The sequence below is a fragment of the Pistacia vera genome, unplaced genomic scaffold (genome assembly GCF_008641045.1).
Source record: "Pistacia vera cultivar Batoury unplaced genomic scaffold, PisVer_v2 Contig333, whole genome shotgun sequence".
Taxonomy (NCBI): Eukaryota; Viridiplantae; Streptophyta; class Magnoliopsida; order Sapindales; family Anacardiaceae; genus Pistacia; species Pistacia vera.
The window spans coordinates 971,964-991,834 of NW_022196150.1; the positions used below are offsets into that span (position 1 = coordinate 971,964).

The 19,871-nt window shown below is 36.1% G+C and overlaps 1 protein-coding gene across 1 annotated transcript in view; it reads left to right on the forward strand.

Annotated features, from left to right (window-relative positions):
- The first annotated feature begins 13,897 nt into the window (after nt 1–13,897).
- Nucleotides 13,898–19,871, forward strand: part of LOC116137720 — a 50,046-nt gene continuing 44,072 nt past the window's right edge. The window contains exon 1 of the mRNA XM_031423407.1: nt 13,898–13,950. The gene's annotated coding sequence lies outside the window, so the exon portion shown is untranslated. The remainder of the gene's footprint in view (nt 13,951–19,871) is intronic.

Below are 19,871 nucleotides of genomic sequence, written 5' to 3' on the forward strand. Positions count from 1 at the left end.
CTTGGAAAAGCCCAAATAGGAAGGCTTGAGGACACTTGAAGAGGCCCAAATTGGAAGGATTGAAGCCCAATAGATAGAATTTTATTTTATTTTTTATGCGAGGGAAAACCTCCATTTTCTATTAAAACCTGATCGGTCGATCTGACCGGTTGAACGAATTGAACCTAGGACCCAGCCAGTCAACCGAGACGGATGAGCCTTATAAACCGGTAGAATTACTCTGTCAACATTGACCGCGGTTGGATTGGGTGTTATAACAACCCGTCAGTCCAACCGGTAACTTTAACTGCAAATCGGGTCATGCCAAATACATTAATACAAAATTAAAAAATAAAAAATATTAAATTTAATAAAATATATTAACTAAACACTAAACAGTATGAACATTTCCCCCCATTTTGACATTTTCACGCTATTCCTCTTCGTCTGAAAACTGAAAAGTGAAAACTCAGTTGAAGTCTGAAAACTCTCTGAACCATTTTGCATTTTCAATTTTTTATCATCCACGAGTCTCCCCTTACAGTTCACCGGTGAATCTCGTCGCATTACCTTCGCCGTCACCAGTTCAACGTCGAATCTCGGGCTCCCCTTCACCATTCGCGATGTTCTCACTCCTCTCTTCACCGCCGATCTGCTCTGGTCTTCCGTCACCGTCGATCTGGAAGCTGCACCAACGTGTACCTTCTTCTTGCTCAGGAACTGACGAACTGTGGGCAGTCGCGATCTCTTCTTCTCTTCTGCAGTTTGCTCTGTTCAGTGTTCAAGTGTTCGTCCGTCACAGTCGAGCTCCACATCTAACGGTCAACGGCAGCTCGTCTTTGGAGTTTATGATTTGGACTCGGAATAAAATTTGGGAAAGAAATGTATTCTGTGCTGACGTCATCAAATTAGTTCACCGGTTGAACCAGCTGGTTCAATCGGTAAACGGTCGACCCGGCGACCGGGCCTCTTGCCGGGTTTTGTCCGGGTCGGTTTTTAAAACATTGCGTATAGAACAACTGAAGGAGAAGAAGAAGAAGCGTTATTATTACTTTTGATTTCGGGTTTTATTTCCATTAATTATTTGTATATTCAGATATCAAATAATGTTCAATCGTTTCTTCATCATCCAGGTTCTTCTTTCTCTCCTTTTCTCTTTTTATGATATATAATCATAATTTTTGTGTTGAATTGATTCAATTTCATGTTTTGTTCAATTAAACAATCCCAATTGTCGCCGCTTGGACTTAGTGAAAGGTGCAAGTTGTAATTGGTTGCCTCAGATAAACATGTAAAGTTAATTTGATAGAAAACCCGTGTGTTGTTGATTGAGATACTTGATTCAGGATTCAGTGTTTTTGTGAATGCTTGAGTTTTAGCCCTTTTTTTTTTATGGGTTTTTATCAAGTTCAGTTTTTGACATCTCTACTGAGTGTTAGGAAGAGAACCCATTTGAATATTTATTGTTGTGGGGCTTAGTGACTTGCATTCCTTGATTATTGGAAATTCAATTAGGTTTCTTTTAGTTTTTGTAGAGATTCATTTTGGGTTAGTTTTGAACTTAAGTTTGCTAATTGAGTTGGAGGATTTCTTGGTTATGTGTGGATGTAGAAATATTAGTTGGCTGATTGGAAATTATATATTATTATTATTATTATTATTATCTTTTTAAATTCTTGATGTCAGGGGATTTATGTGCATTTAGGATGAAGATGTGCACGTGCATGGTAGCGTTGATTGTTAATGGTGTTATTTACAAATTGTTTGTTCATTTGCTTTCTTTACTTGGTTCAGGGTGGCAAGTGATGCTTTGATTGCTTCTCATGGATGCTTGGATCAGTTAGCAATTATAGACATCTTTGAAGTTATTAAGTATCGCTATTAGTATATTCTTTGTCCAAATGCCTTTGACTGCAAATCAGCAATTGACTGAGGTTTGGTGTGTTAGTGAACATGATACCCTGCCAGATGCCAGTAAGAGTCCAATGAATCCTCAGGATGAGGATGAAGAAGAGGATGAGGAAGAAGATGAGATTTAATCCCTTTTTGAAAGGGACTCCTCACCAGAAGCTTCTTCAAGCTTGAGTCTGAAATTGTTGGAGATTCTGACCACGCTGAGGAGGAAATCACGATGCAAGCGAAAGTTCTTCTAAAGGACCATGTGAAAAAAATGAACGCAGAATGGATGTTCCGAGAAAAACTAAGAAGAGAAAATCTTTATTAATCTCTCAATCAGAAGCAGAAGCTGTTGGAGAAAAGGTGAATGGCTCAATAAGCAGTGGAGGTGAGGTTTATGAAGGCATGGTAGGAGATCTGGGTAATACTACAGACTCGTTGAAGCCCATGATGGATTTAGATGATGAGGATGCCATTGTAGGCGCACTAGGGCCAGGTATTCACTTGCAAGTTCACACTTGATGAGCTTGAGGCATTTCTTCAGGAAACAGATGATGATGATGACCTTCAAAATGTTGACGATGAAGAAGAGTATCGGAAGTTCCTGTGCTGTGATTGAAGGGTGAAGATGGTGATGGCTTGTCAACCAAGGGAATGAAAAATATGATGATGAAGATGAGGATAAGATGCAGATTTTGAGATAGGCTGAAGAGATGCTTGAGAGTGACTATGATGAAGGTAAAACAGAGAAAACCGAAAAAGTGAGCGCTGGACGACGGCCAGAGACTAGGCAGAATAGACGCAAAAAGCCTCTGCACAATATAAAAAGAAGCTTCTAGAACAGACAAAGAGGCATTGCGTCCCCTCTTACCAATTTGCTAATGTACTGCCTGTTGTCCCTTCCCTTCTGTTAATGGGAAAACTTTGATACCTGGGACTGCTCCAACCTGCAATCCTCCACAGCAGGAGATACTTTAATCAATGGCTTCACTCCACTCAGATAGCCCAGTTGCTTGTTTTAATGCATGAGATGTGCAACTTTTATTCAAGTGTTTTCACTTCTATTCTTGATCCTTCTCGCCAGCATTTGCCTCCCAAGTTCAAGGATTGGTTTTTGAGATGCTTCACAAACGTGAGAAGTAATAGCATTCAGAAGTGAGCCGTATCCTGATATTTACTTCCGTCCTCCTTACACTTTGTCATCTGTGCCAGATACAGTCCTCAGTTTGGCCCAGAACAAAGTGCCTTTGATTCATCTTCTCAAACTTTAAAGGGCTATTTGGGTGCCATCAGTAAGTGGTCCGGTTCTATCTGTTCTGGATGTAGCTCCGCTTAAATTAGCTGGAAAATACATGGATGAAGTTTATACTGGTATGTCATGTAGAAGTATCAAATTATTCTTCATGATTTTGCAATGATTTGCTTTTTGTCAGGGTTCACTTTTGAAATTGTTATCATTGATTAATTATTTTTCTGACAGCCATCCAAGAGTATCGAAAACGGTGTGGAATTCAGTTCTGATATTGCTTTGAAAGAGAACCTTGTTCCCTTTTCCTTTTACATCATTTGTCAAGCTAATGCTGAAGTTTCAAAAGAAAAAAAACTCCCTCATCTACCAACACCAGTACCATCTTCTCCCAGTGAGCAACCAACAAAGAAGTCACTGGCAGCTGCACTTGTCGAAAGTACAAAAAAGCAATCAGTTGCTTTAGTCCCTAGGGAAATTTCCAAGTTAGTGCAGAGGGTTCTTCCCCTTTTAACCATCATTATTTCCACACAAGCCACCCTCTATGGCCATTGCAAATCGGGTGCTTTTTAACTGATGCAGAGGATGAGTGAGTTTCATGCTTCTTTGCCTTTCTTTGGTGACTGATTGATTCTTCACTAAACGGTTTCTTCTAATTTTTCTGTTATATTGAAATTTAATACAGATTGTTGGCACTGGGGATGATGGAATATAATTCAGACTGGAAGGCAATTCAACAACGCTTTCTTCCTTGCAAAACTAAACATCAGGAGCTATACCTTGCTCTGTATAACAAGGTACAACATTTTGGTAATTTTTATTTATAAAAAACGTAAACTTGTCATTTCATGTGCTTTCCATAAGTCATGCACGTTTTGCTAAGGAATAAAGGAATATGCTGCTGGCAAAGAATAGGCAAGTCGCCTTCACTCTTTTTTTCCCCCCTCCAAATGCTATATGTATAGAAAACTAGTATATACTTCTGAAATGGGGTGTTCTGGTGACTAGCTTTCTAAAATATTATTGGCTGGTGGGTTATGTATATATATATATATATACTATTTTATAGATCCTTCTAGTTTAAATTTCATTAACATTTATTTTCTAGAAGCATCAAGGGCTCACTATTGTTTTTTTTCATCCATTAAAGATGTGGTACTTCTACTGAGGATAAAATTTACTGCAGTACATTTGAAAGTGTTTTGAAAAGCCTTAGCATTTGTTGTCAATAATTAAGAGAAACTCTCATTTTGCTTTCGTTGTTGCTTTGTTGTCTAATGAGTAGAGGACATTGACATTATGGATACTGAATGTTGCTTAACCCTTCCTGTGGTTCACAACTCCTGTTGATAATGTGACATTCTGTTTTGAGATACTGATTTGGTGTCTAAGCGTAAGAGATGTTACAATTGTTAACTAAAAGTGAGTGCAATAGCATGTTCTAGTTGATCCAGAACTGTGAGTATGCCATTCGAGTTATGAGAGCTAGTATTTTACTTGATAATAATTAATAAATGCTGATTATCTTTTCATGGTGGTTAAGGTGTGATTTTTGTGATGAGTAAAATGTTCTGATTGAGCTTTAATTTTAGGGAATTTAGTTTTGTGTTGGGTGAGATTGATATGGTCACTCCATGCTGCATTTTCCATTATGGATGTTGTTGGACTATGATCTTCTTAGCTTTTAAAAATGTCTTGCTGATCAAGACTGCATTGTTTATCAGTTTAATATTCTTTGAATGGTATTCTGAAGGTAGTGTTCTTGGGGATTGAATTAATGTTGGGAATTACTGTTGTAAATAGGAGATAATTGTATTTACTCTGACGTCCTTTTGTTTGGCAGATATTTGTTAGGCAGAAAAATCGTTGCTATCTAAAGCACCAGAAAATCCCATTAGGTATATAATAATATCTTGCTTAGAAGAAAAAAATTAATCTATTCTTATCTCATCTTTTAAATACACTAGGTTCGGTCCTTTTTTCACTCAATTGTGTGTATCGCTCTCTCTATCTCTCACTCATATATTTCTTTTCATATGTTTTAAAGAACATCATGATTACCAAAGTTTTATTATAACGCTGTTATCTATTGAACTAAACAAGTCTGTTCCAAAGATACCAGTGATGAAATGATATATTGTCATAATTGTTAATTGTAAGCAGCCTGATGGATCTGCCGTTAATTAGTTGAATAATCATCTAGCATGTTGAATGGGTAAAAGGCAATACTGGTGTGATGATTTTTGTAATGCTGATGGTTTGTAATGCTGTACAATATTGCAAGTAGGACTGGTTAATTAGATTTTTTGGCTGAAAGGGTTTGGCATTAACTGAACCTGTATTTATGCATCATATATGCAGTTGGGCATAATTTTGATTGGTGAAAAGTTTTTTAAACTCTTGTATTCAATGCAGGATGTTCGAAGGTTTAAAACCTCTCCCTTGACTGCAAAAGAGATAGAATGTATCAGGAGTGTGTATTGGGCCTTTTTTAATCTGCTTTTTTCTTTTTCTTGGAGTCTTCTGATTGCATCTATTCAGAGTCATGTGATTTAATGTGAACTTTAATTTATCCAGGGATTGAAGGTTTTAACTTGATGGGTGTCTGTATGGAAATTTCTTGTCCCGCATAGGGATCCAGCCTGTATGTTAGCCGGCAATGGCGTTTGCCCTTGGAACTCGAGGTGTTAAGCAAGACGCTGCTAAAAAGGTTAATATTATATTATTTTATACATTGCCTATGATTAGATCAAATCGTTGAAGACCTCTTGCTTGTAAAATCTTAATTTGAATTTTGATCAAAGATATGAAATGTTGTAAAGTATGTATAGTTGTATACGAATCTTTGAAGTTTGACGTCTAAGGCAATCGGAAAAAGCAGAAAAAAACTTATCTTGTTACTAAGCAATTTGATTATATATATCCTTACTTAATATACTTATCTTGGTGTATTATTTATTTATTTTTTTGAAACAGGGTATCTAAGCCAACTTGCATGCGCATCTACTAATCAGTTTAATCCCTGTAAAGACTAGTACAACATCTCATCGATAGGGTGCCCGACCTTGTTTGTGTGCATATCGACTAATCCCTTAAGATTATATGCCTTAATCACACATCTCAACATTTGTCCTACCACTTGGGCTAGCAAGGGTGGGTTGTCTTGATGTACTTCTCTAACTCCCTTTATTGCGAAAGGATTGATGTATCTGTTTGAATCCACAAAAGCTTAGCCCCTATTTGTAACAAAATCATTATTTTGTTATCCTATTTGGATTAAAAAATAAGATATGTGTTTGTTTATTTATTTGGTCAATCCAATCCAAAAATTAATCCAACTCAAATAAGATTTTTTGTCTAAAAATGAAAAGAGGGTGAGACTTGTTTTCAGATTATCCAACTCTATTCAACTGAAAACATTTTTCTTTCATTTTATTTCTCTCCTTTCAATCTAAAAATTAATCCACCCAAGATCACCATCGCCGCCCGACTTGGCAGGAACGGTGCATGATCGGTCGAATTTGGCCTGTCGTGCGTCAATTTAGTAAAAAACGGCAAGATCTATGGCCAAATTCTGGCCAAGATCTAGTATTGACGATGGCCAGATTTTGGCAGTTAACAACGGCTAGATCCATGGTGGATCTAGCTGGAAACGACTATATGGATACGTGACCGCCTAAATCCAGTCGATCATGTATCGTTCCGGCGACTTTCCGATGGTGGTGGCTAGCTATCCTCTTGGGTGGTTGGGGTGTTTTAGTTAATTTTTAAACTTTTGTTGTGGGGGTGTTTAGTTAAATTAACAAATATAGAGGGTTAAAAATTTAATCTAAATATTTTTAAAAAATATGCCAAATAATTATTCTGTTTTAAAAACCTTTAAAAAAAATATATACTAAACGATTATTTAGCATTTATTAAACTTTGATATAATTTTCAGATATTTTACCAAACACATTTTCATATTTAAATCCATCCAATTTGATTTAACTTAACTCAACTTAAAATACTTTTTCAAAATAACATTTTTTAAAAAGTGTAACAAACAGACTCGGTATATTCTATTTCTACTATTTCTAGGGATGGCAAAATTCTCAACAAGATTGAGACGCCAGTTCCATCCGTAATATTTAAAAAGTTTCATTTGGATATGTTAAAGAAAAAGAGACATTATAATGAGAGATAATACGATTCTTTTAATCAAATAAAGGACCTTTAACCGTTCATGTGATAATAGAAGTATATGGCTCATATTGTTATGAGTAATTGTCCCATTAGTTTTTGGAAATTGATTACTTACTGATATAACATAATTGATTATCTTTTGGGCTATTTAACATCTAAGTTTTGAGCTTAAGTTGATTCAAGTACAATTAAATAAATTTTGGGCCTACATCCAAATTGATTAACTCATAATCTAGCCTAAATTAGTCATATACTCTAGGATTGGTTTGAGTTGTATTCTAACCAACCCAATTTGGTTGTTTGGGTTAAATTGTAAACCGAACTAAATCATGTACAATACTATATCGAAAATCGAACTAAGTCGTGTAAAATACTATTTGTACTAATAAATCTTTTATATTTATTTAAAAATGTTAGTTAGGAGCACAATTTTAGATACCAACCTAAGTCGAATTTGAAAGTGTCATACACGAGAAAAAATAAACCATAATAGAAGGACCGGAATCAAATTTGGGAGACCAGGACGAGTCTTAAACTTTCTTCGAATAAATAGAAGTAAAAAGTCATTAGATCTGTAAGCTAGTATATGTCTTTCTACTCAAAATGTGTCTACAATTGAAGATTAAAAAATGCGGTAATTAAGGAGATCCTAAACCCGATCCATTACCATCCTCAAGTAATGATTTGGGCTTAAGGGCCTGATGATATTGGAAAAGCCCAAATAGGAAGGCTTGAGGACACTTGAAGAGGCCCAAATTGGAAGGATTGAAGCCCATTAGAATTTTATTTATTTTTTTTATGCGAGGGAAAACCTCCATTTCTCTTAAAACCTGATCCGGTCTGATCGACCGTTGAACGAATTGAACTAGGACCCAGCCAGTCAACGAGACGGATGAGCCTTATAACCGGTAGAATTACTCTGTCAACTTGACCGCGGTTGGATTGGGGTGTTATAAACACCCGTCAGTCCAAACGGTAACTTTACTGCAAATCGGGTCATGCCAAATACATTAATACAAAATTTAAAAAATAAAAAATATTAAATTTAATAAATTATTAACTAAACACTTAAACAGTATGAACATTTCCCCCCATTTTGACATTTTCACGCACTTCTCTTTCGTCTGAAAACTGAAAAGTGAAAACTCAGTCTGAAGTCTGAACTCCTCTGAACCATTTTGCATTTTCATTTTTCATCATCCACGAGTCTCCCTTCACCAGTTCACCGTGAATCTCGTCGCATTAGCCTTCGCCGTCACCAGTTCACCGTCGAATCTTCGTGGTCTCCCCTTCACCATTTCGCGATTGTTTCACTCCTCTCTTCACCGCCGATCTGCTCTGTCTTCCGTCACCGTCGATCTGGAAGCTGCACCAACGTTGTCCTTCTTTTGCTCAGGAAATGACGAACTGTGGGCAGTCGCGATCTCTTCTTCTCTCTGCAGTTCTGCTCTGTTCAGTGTTCAAGTGTTCGTCCGTCACAGTCGAGCCCACATTCCAACGGTCAACGGCAGCTCGTCTTTGGAGTTTAGATTTGGACTTCGGAATAAAATTTGGGAAAGAAATGTATTCTGTGCTGACGTCATCAAATTACTGTTCACCGGTTGAACCAGCTGGTTCAATCGGTTAAACCGGTCGACCCGGGACCCGGCCCTCTTGCCGGGTTTGTCCGGGTCGGTTTTTAAAACATTGCGTAGAAAAACTGAAGGAGAAGAAGAAGAAGCGTTTTATTACTTTTGATTTCTGGGTTTTATTTCATTATATTTGATATTCAGATATCAAATAATGTTCAATCGTTTCTTCATCATCCAGGTTTCTCTTTTCTCCTTTTTCTCTTTTATGATATAATATCATAATTTTTGTGTGAATTGATTCAATTTCATGTTTTTGTTCAATTAAAAAAATACCCAATTGTCGCCGCTTGGACTTAGTGAAAGGTGAAGTTTGTAATTGGTTGCCTCAGAATAAACATGTAAAGTTAATTTGATAGAAAACCCGTAGTTGTGATGAATAATTTATTTCAGGATTCAGTGTTTTGTTGAATGCTTGAGTTTTAGCCCTTTTTTTTTTTATGGGTTTTTATCAAGTTCAGTTTTTGACATCTCTACTGAGTGTTAGGAAGAGAACCCATTTGAAATATTTATTGTTGTGGGGCTAGTGACTTGCATTCCTTGATTATGGAAATTTCAATTAGGGTCTTTTAGTTTTGTAGAAGATTCATTTTTGGGTCTAGTTTTGAACTTAAGTTTGCTAATTGAGTTTGGAGGATTTCTTGGTATGTGTGGATGTTAGAAATATAGTTGGCTGATTGGAAAATATATTATTATTATTATTTATTATTATTATCTTTTTAAATTCTTGAGTCAGTGAGATTTATGTGCAATTTAGGATGAAGATGTGCACGTGCATGGGTAGCGTTGATTGTTAATTGTGTTATTTTACAAATTGTTTGTTCATTTATGCTTCTTTACTTGGTTCAGGGTGGCAAGTGATGCTTTGATTGTCTTCTCATGGATGCTTGGATCGTTAGCAATTATAGACATCTTTGAAGTTATTAAGTATCTGCTATAGTATATTTCTTTGTCCAAATGCCTTTGACTGCAAATCAGCAATTGACTGAGGTTGGGTGTGTTAGTGAACATGATACACTGCCAGATGCCAGTAAGAGTCCAATGAATCCTCAGGATGAGGATGAAGAAGAGGATGAGGAAGAAGATGTAGATTTTAATCCCTTTTGAAAGGGACTCTTCACCACGAAGCTTCTTCAAGCTTGAGCTCTGAAATTGTTGGAGATTCTGACCACGCTGAGGAGGAAATCACGATGCAAGCGAAAGTTTCTTCTAAAGGACCATGTGAAAAAACTGAACGCAGAATGGATGTTCCGAGAAAAACAGAAGAGAAAATTTATTAATCTCTCAATCAGAAGCAGAAGCTGTTGGAGAAGGTGAATGGCTCAATAAGCAGTGGAGTTGAGGTTTATGAAGGCATGGTAGGAGATCTGGGTAATACTACAGACTCGTTGAAGCCCATGATGGATTTAGATGATGAGGATGCCATCTGTAGGCGCACTAGGGCCAGGTATTCACTTGCAAGTTTCACACTTGATGAGCTTGAGGCATTTCTTCAGGAAACAGATGATGATGATGACCTTCAAAATGTTGACGATGAAGAAGAGTATCGGAAGTTCCTTGTGCTGTATTGAAGGGTGAAGATGGTGATGGCTTGTCAACCCAAGGGAATGAAAATATTGATGATGAAGATGAGGATAATGATGCAGATTTTGAGATAGAGCTTGAAGAGATGCTTGAGAGTGACTATGATGAAGGTATAACAGAGAAAACCGAAAAAGTGAGCGCTGGACGACGGCAGAGACTAGGCAGAATAGACGCCAAAAAGCCTCTGCACAATATAAAAAGAAGCTTCTAGAACAGACAAAGAGGCCATTGCGTCCCTCTTACCAATTTTGCCTAATGTACTGCCTGTTGTCCCTTTCCTTCTGTTAATGGGAAAACTTTGATACCTGGGACTGCTCCAACTGCATATCCTCCACAGCAGGAGATACTTAATCAATGGCTTCACTCACATCAGATAGCCCAGTTGCATTGTTTAATGCATGAGCGTGCAACTTCTTTTCAAGTGTTTTCACTTTCTATTCTGATCCTTCTCGCCAGCATATTGCCTCCCAAGTTCAAGGATTGGTTTTTGAGATGCTTCACAAACGTGATGAAGTAATAGCATTCAGAAGTGAGCCGTATCCTGATTTACTTCCGTCTCCTACACTTGTTCATCTGTGCCAGATACAGTCCTCCAGTTTGGCCCAGAACAAAGTGCCTTTGATTCATCTTCTCAACTTAAAGGGCTATTTTGGGTGCCATCAGTAAGTGGTCCGGTTCTATCTGTTCTGGATGTAGCTCCGCTTAAATTAGCTGGAAAATACAGGATGAAGTTTATAATGGTATGTCATGTAGAAGTATCAAATTTATTCTTCATGATTTTGCAATGATTTGCTTTTTGTCAGGGTTCACTTTTGAAATTGTATCATTGATTAATTATTTTTCTGACAGCCATCCAAGAGTATCGAAAACGTTGTGTGGGAATTCAGTTCTGATACTTGCTTTGAAAGAGAACCTTTGTTCCCTTTTCCTTTTACATCATTGTCAAGCTAATGCTGAAGTTTCAAAAGAAAAAAACTCCTCATCTACCAACACAGTACCATCTTCTCCCAGTGAGCAACCAACAAAGAAGTCACTGGCAGCTGCACTTGTCGAAAGTACAAAAAAGCAATCAGTTGCTTTAGTCCCTAGGGAAATTTCCAAGTTAGTGCAGAGGTTTCTTCCCTTTTTAATCCATCATTATTTCCACACAAGCCACCCTCTATGGCCATTGCAAATCGGGTGCTTTTTACTGATGCAGAGGATGAGTGGAGTTTCATGCTTCTTTGCCTTTTCTTTGGTGACTGATTGACTTCTTCACTAAACGGTTTCTTCTAATTTTTGTTATATTGAAATTTAATACAGATTGTTGGCACTGGGGATGATGGAATATAATTCAGACTGGAAGGCAATTCAACAACGCTTTCTTCCTTGCAAAACTAAACATCAGGTAGCTATACCTTGCTCTGATAACAAGTACAACATTTCCTGGTAATTTTTATTTATAAAAAAACTGTAAACTTGTCATTTCATGTGCTTGTCCATAAGTCATGCACGTTTTGCTAAGGAATAAAGGAATAATATGCTGTGGCAAAGAATAGGCAAGCGCGCTTCACTCTTTTTTTCCCCCTCCAAACTGCTATATGTATAGAAAACTAGTATATACTTCTGAAATGGGGTGTTCTGGTGATAGCTTTCTAAAATATATTTGGCGGGGCTTATGATATATATATATATATACTATTTTATAAGATCCTTCTAGTTAAAATTTATTAACATTTATTTCTAGAAGCATTCAAGGTTCACTATTGTTTTTTTTTCATCCATTAAAGATGTGGTACTTCCTCTACTTGAGGATAAAATTTACTGCAGTGATACATTTGAAAGTTTTCTTTGAAAAGCCTTAGCATTTGTTGTCAATAATTAAGAGAAACTCTCATTTTGCTTTCGTGTTGCTTTGTGTCTAATGAGTAGAGGACATTGACATTTATGGCATACTGAATGTTGCTAACCCTTCCTGTGGTTCACAACTCCTTGTTGATATAATGTGACATTCTGTTTTGAGATACTGATTTGGTGTCTACGGTAAGAGATGTTACAATTGTTAACTAAAAGTGAGTGCAATAGCATGTTCTAGTTGATCCAGAACTGTGAGTATGCCATTCGAGTTATGAGAGCTAGTATTTTACCTTGATAATAATTAATAAATGCTGATATCTTTTCATGTGTGGTTAAGGTGTGATTTCTTTGTGATGAGTAAAATGTTCTGATTGAGCTTTAATTTAGGGAATTTAGTTTTGTGTTGGGTGAGATTGATATGGTCACTCCATGCTGCATTTTTCCATTATGGATGTTGTTGGACTATGATCTTTAGCTTTTAAAAATGTCTGCTGATCAGACTTGCATTGTTTATCAGTTTATATCTTTGAATGGTATTCTGAAGGTAGTGTTCTTGGGGATTGAATAATGTTGGGAATTACTGTTGTAAATAGGAGATAATTGTATTTACTCTGACATGTCCTTTGTTTGGCAGATATTGTTAGGCAGAAAAAATCGTTGCTCATCTAAAGCACCAGAAAATCCCATTAAGGTATAAATAATATCTTGCTTAGAAGAAAAAAATTAATCTATTCTTATCTCAGTTCTTTTAAATACACTAGGTTCGGTAACCTTTTTTCACTCAATTTGTGTGTATCGCTTCTCTATCTCTCACTTTATATATTTCTTTCATATGTTTTAAAGAACATCATGATTACCAAAGTTTTATTATACCGTGGTATCTATTGAACTTAAACAAGTCTGTTCCAAAAGATACCAGTGATGAAATGATATATTGTCATAATCTGTTAATTGTAAGCAGCCTGATTGGATCTGCCTGTTAATTAGGTGAATAATCATCTAGCATGTTGAATGGGTAAAAGGCAATACTGGTGTGATGATTTTTGTAATGCTGATGGTATTGTAATGCTGTACAATATTGCAAGTAGTGACTGGTTAATTAGATTTTTTGGCTGAAAGGGTTTGGCATTAACTGAACCTGTATTTATGCATCATATATGCAGTTGGGCAATAATTTTGATTGGTGAAAATGGTTTTAAACTCTTGTTATTCAATGCAGGATGTCGAAGGTTTTAAACCTCTCCATTGACTGCAAAAGAGATAGAATGTATTCAGGAGGTGATTTTATTGGGCCTTTTTAATCTGCTTTTTTCTTTTCTTGGAGTCTTCTGATTGCATCTTATTCAGAGTCATGTGAATTTAATGCAACTTAATTTATCCAGGGATTGAAGGTTTTTAAACTTGATGTGGTGTGTCTGTATGGAAATTTCTTGTCCCGCATAGGGATCCAGCCTTGTTATGCCGGCAGGCGTATTGCCCTTGGAACTCAAAGGTGTTATAAGCAAGACGCTGCTAAAAAGGAGAAAAGGCGGTGTATGAATTAGGAAAAGGTGCAGAACTGCTGATTTGGCCAATTGGCATCTTGGCGATAGGGAGGTTAGTCTACCTTTGAAGTAAAGGAACTTTAAATTGCCTTTTGATCTTCACATCTTCCTGTGATACTCATATAGTCATGTTCTTTTATACTATGTACTTAAAGAGTTTTGATATGTCAAACAATTAATTATGTTGTGTCTTGTAAGAATAAAAGACATGTGCACACTCAAATATTATATTCATCATATTTGTTGCTTGGGCTATAGAGTAGCTGACTCTCCCAGCTAGGTTTGATCTTGATCTTGCTCATCATGTTTTAATGATTTTGTAAACTCAAGTTAATAGCAACAGTGAGTAGAATGAGCATTAATTTCATGAGTTATATATTCTGAGAATTCTGTAATAACAATAATAAGAAAAAGCTACCAAATTTGGGGCTTTATGAGTAATTATATTGCTTTCATACCTTGGCGGTGGGAGTGTGAAAATGTTTAGTATCTAGTTTGTGTTACTGCAGAGATAAATTGTGAGTGTGAAAATGTTTAGTATCTAGTTAAAGGAGTTTGGCTTGAGGCTAGGAATTGGATTATTTGCCTTATAATTTAACTTTCTAATTGATTGGTCATTGAGGATATGTTCTCATAGATATTCTACATACTTATTTCTTTGCTGACCTCAGGGTGAAAATGCTGGTGGAGGTAATATAGTGGAGATGATTACATAGAATATGCAGATGAAGGTTATGTTCATGAGGCATTTTTGGCAGACGGGAGCCGGGTGGTCCCAATAGCAGGTTTTCGGGCGTTTGTTTAAACATTAGAGATAAACTTCTTCCTAATGGGTCCGGACAGCAGCCAAACCATTCATTGAGAATCAATAAGTCTCAAGTCTGTTTACCACCATATAGGTCTCGTAGACGCAACAAGGCACACTTGGTGAAATTAGCACCAGACTTACCTCCTGTTAATCTCCCACCATCTGTTGTATAATCACAGTCAGCTTTTAAAAGTGTCCAATGTGGATCATCTGCTAATGTTTCTGTCACTGGCAGTGGTGTTGGCTGTTCTGAACAAAAAAGTACGGTCCTCTATATATTCTTGTAAGGTGGGAACTCCGCATTTAATAAAAACTGGAAGAGATGAAAGTAATTTAGTGAAAGAAAATGTCAGAAATATGCACCTAGAAGAATCTCATGTTGTTGAGGACCGAAGAGTTGCTGAGTCAGATCTTCAGATGCATCCTTTATTGTTCCAGGCCCCTGAAGATGGACGTTGCCATATTATCCTCTGAACACTGGCCTGGTACTTCCAGTTCTTTTAGTTTCTTTTCAGCAAATCAGCCTCAACTTAATCTGAGTCTTTTCACAATCCCCGCCAAGTCAATCATGTTGGTTGTGTCTAATGAATCTTTGAAGACCAAAGAGTCCTCCAATACAGCTTATCTGCCATTGTTCCACCACTTCGAAAATAAGCGAGAATGCAAATGGTGACTCAGTGACTGACCCTCAACTGCAAGCAAATTAATGAGAAAGCTAATGACCTGGACTTGGAGATCCATCTAAGTTCTTCATCCACAAAGAAGAGAGCTTTAGGAAGCAGGATATGACTGCACAGAATCTTATGCAGTCAGCAATAATGCTATAAACTCTGGACAGGGAACGGAAACTCAACATACTAACAATGTACATTACTGTTATGGCGAAAATTATGGCAGGGATGTTTTAAGTGGCCATTTGTGGATTTACCAAGCACTAGAAACATTGATGATATTGGTGATCATTCCAATCCTGGGATTGTGATGGAACAGGAAGAATTAAGTGACTCTGATGAAGAATTTGAAGAACATGTTGAGTTTGAGGTGAGGAGATGACTGATTTGAAGGAGAGGAGGGTTCAGGCTATGAACAAATTCTGAGATGCAAAAAAGGTGGCTTCAATATCCCTTTATATCTTTATTATGTTACTTTTGAGTTCTAAGAAGGGTGCAGTATTTTGGCTGAGACTAACGTATTTTCAATTGTCATGGCTTCATTAGTGTCCCTGTTTATACATTTTGCGGAGAAGATTTTGTCATTTTTGGGGAAATGCTGGAAACTATTTTATTGTGCTAAAACAGATTTGCAGCAATCTATCAACATTCTCTGTATCCTCTTATGCCTGAATTTTCAGTCCTCTTGCACACTAAATGTGCCAGTGGTCTGATTTTTTTGTTATATTAATTGTGGTTGATCTGGTACCTTGGTTTTCATTGTTTTCCTTGGTTTCTTGACTAGTCGATGAATACCTATACTCTTGGTCGACGGTGAAGTTAATGATTTCTGAATTCTGAGCTGTTGTATACTAGGTTTGGCTTTTCACTTTTGATTTTTTGCTTGTTCATAGGAGGTCTGTAGTATTTTGGAGGAAAATGCAAGAGACCGAGATAGTAATGATCAAAGACATGAATCAAGGAGCCCTTCTTTTGCTCAGGGCAGTGTTTTGGTCCCCAGAAACGCCTCTCCTTTCTTAAAGCTGGGATTGATAACCATGGGGAAGGATACTACAAGCAGTTCATGGTTAAGTTTAAATTCATGTGCACCGGGTCATCCTGCGTGCACAAAGCATAAGAATACAGAGGGCACAATCGTTGAAGCCCCTTCTGCTAAAGATATTGCTTCTCCTGCCAACAGATCCTTCAAGAAGACAACTCTTACCACGAAAAAGGTTGCAGAACAGAAGGATGCCACAAACGTGGCCCAACAACTCAGCCTCAGTCCGACTGTGAGGAAGCCAAGGAAGCGTACATTGCCAAACTAGAACAAGTTTGAATATTGGAACAACTACGAGAACCTCCACCGTAAGGTTAAACTAAGCTGTTGGGGTACCGTGTACTGGTTTTTGTTGTCATCTTTCCCAATTAGCAAATGAGTAATTGGTGGCGAAGTCCAAGTACTTGAAGAGGCAGAGATAATTGATCTCTTTTCACTAACTTCTGTTGATTTATTGGATTCATATAGCTGCTAACTAGGTTATAAAGAAGGTCTTCTTCTTCTTGTGAATATTATTATTATTATTATTATTTTATTTTTAGTTTTTGAGGGATAAGTCAATAGTAAATGTGATGAGTGAAGAAAATGTACAGACTTGCATTTTGCTTGTAAATTCTGCATTAGTAGTCCCATTTTTGTTGGCCTGAAATGAATTCATCTTGGAAAATCTTTTGCAACTTCTCTTCAATATCAAGACAATTCTGATAGTACAAAATTGGTAACCCAATTTATCTGCTTTGGCAATTAAAAAATAATCGCAGGACTTAAAAGTGAGTTTTGGACCATAACCAATCCTTATAATATGTTGGAAATGTGAGAAAATGAGTTTTGATAATTATATTCAATAGCAAGAAAATAGGAAGCAACCTCAGAAGAACCAACACAAGAACTATTGAAATGAAAACTATCATGGAGGCAAGGATTATCTCCCTCTGATATAGTATCCTGAAGAGATTGTCAAACAGCTTTTGCTTATCTAAATTTACTATTCTCATCTAAAATTTCTGGTTGTCAAACTTATCATCTGAAGAGAGTCATTCATACAACAGATGTACAAACAATCAACTAATTATAAGATATATGTATGCTTTCAACACCCTCCCTTATTATTTTCTGAACATCTTGAATTGTTGTCAAATCCTTGAAAACTTTATCTTTATAAGCAGATTGGATGTGTAGGTTAAACCTCATGTCAGTAGTTGCTATTAGGGGTGTTTGGTTCTGGGTACCCTGTATTTTTTGAAGGAATTGGGACCGGAACTTGAACCGACAGTTCCTTGAAATTTGAAACCGAAACTGGAATCGACGGTTCCAATTCCTAGATACCTAGAACTGGAACTTGTAACAATGGTTCCGGTTCCGTTTCTGGGTACCTTATAAAATTTATTATCCCCTAAAATTTTTTAAAATGACAAAAAAACCGTTAAAAACTTACAAATATTCCCCACTTGGCACTTGTTAACAAAAATAAAATTACAAATTATAAATTACAAACTCCATTACTTTGTAAAGGTACTCAAAAGTCAAACCAACTTATTTTAAATGTTATGAAATATTAATATAAATGTATTCTCACTACTTTTTTTTTTTACAAAAGTTTTTACTAACCACCCTACTTTTTAATTTTATTTTATATTAGTCTCGGAACGGTTCTGGTTCCTAACTATAGGAACCGAAACCGAAACCGCACAGTAACGGTTTCAAAAATTTAGAATTGAAACCTACCCGTTGATGGCCGGTTCCGGGTAGGAATCGAAACCAAACCCCGAGTACCTGTCGGTTCTGGTTCCAATCAGTTCTTTTGAACACCCCTATTTGCTATGAGATGTATTCATGTCTTTCAACATAAATTTAACGTTTTATAAATATTAACATTGTTAAGGTGTCACTCTGATGATGTTTAGGGGAATACTATTTCTTCCATGGAAGAAACTATTTTTCCCAAAACCTTGTCAACAACACACAAGTCCCCTGTAATTTCTTGGAATGTCAAAGTTACAAAAACCTTATCAGTTTAGCTATGTCTTTCAAGCTGAACATTCAAACTTTTTTCTGGGAAGCATGTCGGAGAAATTGCAGACCTATATATGTTGACTTCAAAGTATTAATCAGTGGGTTAATGACAATAATTCCCCTTAGGTATAACCCAACAATCCCCCTATAGTGATAGTAAATAACATAAATCCCCTATTTTTTTTTTTTTTTTTTTGGCATTAAAATAAATGGCAGAGAGGTGTTTTAGTAAATATTTATTAATCTATCATATTATAAATTCTAAAAAAAAAAAGGGGTTCAACAACGGCTAACTAAAGGTAGGAGGATTTTTATTATTTTTGAAATCTCAAAGGAGCCTTTGTTTGTTGATTAAACCTCAGGGGGTTCAAAATACAACTTAATTAAATCTAGTGTAAACAAAATAATTAGAGATTAGAATTAGAGGTTTAACATCTGGACAATTGACAACGTGTTTGATTAGAGTTTTGATAGATTATAAAAAAAATGCTTACCCATCTCAATGGGTAAATGTCATTATTTTTTTAGTTATGTAACATTGAAGGAAATTTGATGCAGAAAGAACTTTGGCGATATGGAATTATAGACAAGTGGGTGTGTGTGTATATATATATATATATATATATATTGTCTAAATATCGTTTTGATTGATTTGAATTAATTAATTTGTGAGAAATCGGTTTGGGTGATCGCACTTTTTATTTATTTATTTTAACACTATTTTAGTATTTTATTCGTGTATTTTAATAATTTTTTTTTGCATGGAGGCAAATCTTGAGCCACGGACCATCCGAGCACAAATACCCTCGTTTAAAATAATGTTTTTTATGTAGAAAGTTTCAATTTATGATTTTTCGTTACATATATTTCATAGTAAACAAAATGATAAACATATCGGTTCAAAGTCAAACCGACTACTTGAAGAACACGTATCCGTAAATTAGTTATAAAAATGTAACCAATTTAGGGGTTTGAACTCAACATTATATTTAGTTTAATAGTCAATAACATGATCAACTCGCACATTGGAAAGTTTAAACCAGTTATCAATGTATTATCAAATTCAAAACAAATTCTTCCGCATTTGCACCAACTCCAAAGACTTCTGCAACTATTAATTCCTCTCACTGATCAAATACATGGGTTTCTGGATGAGAAAGGTGAGGGTGGGGCAAAGAAATCAATGACAGAATTCAAGAGTTGTGACCCATAAGTATTATTCAAGAAATTTACGCAAATGATAATATTTTACTATTGCATGCAACGAATACAACACAAGCTAGGAATTAAATAACGGACCCTTAATATTTTATGGGCTAATTAATCGCCCTAAGATATGATATATTAACAAAAATCACTCTAGGGTTCTGGACTAATAAGAATCCTCTTATTGTTAAATTTTAGGTGTTAAAATAAACAATAAGAGGGCAATTGAATAATAT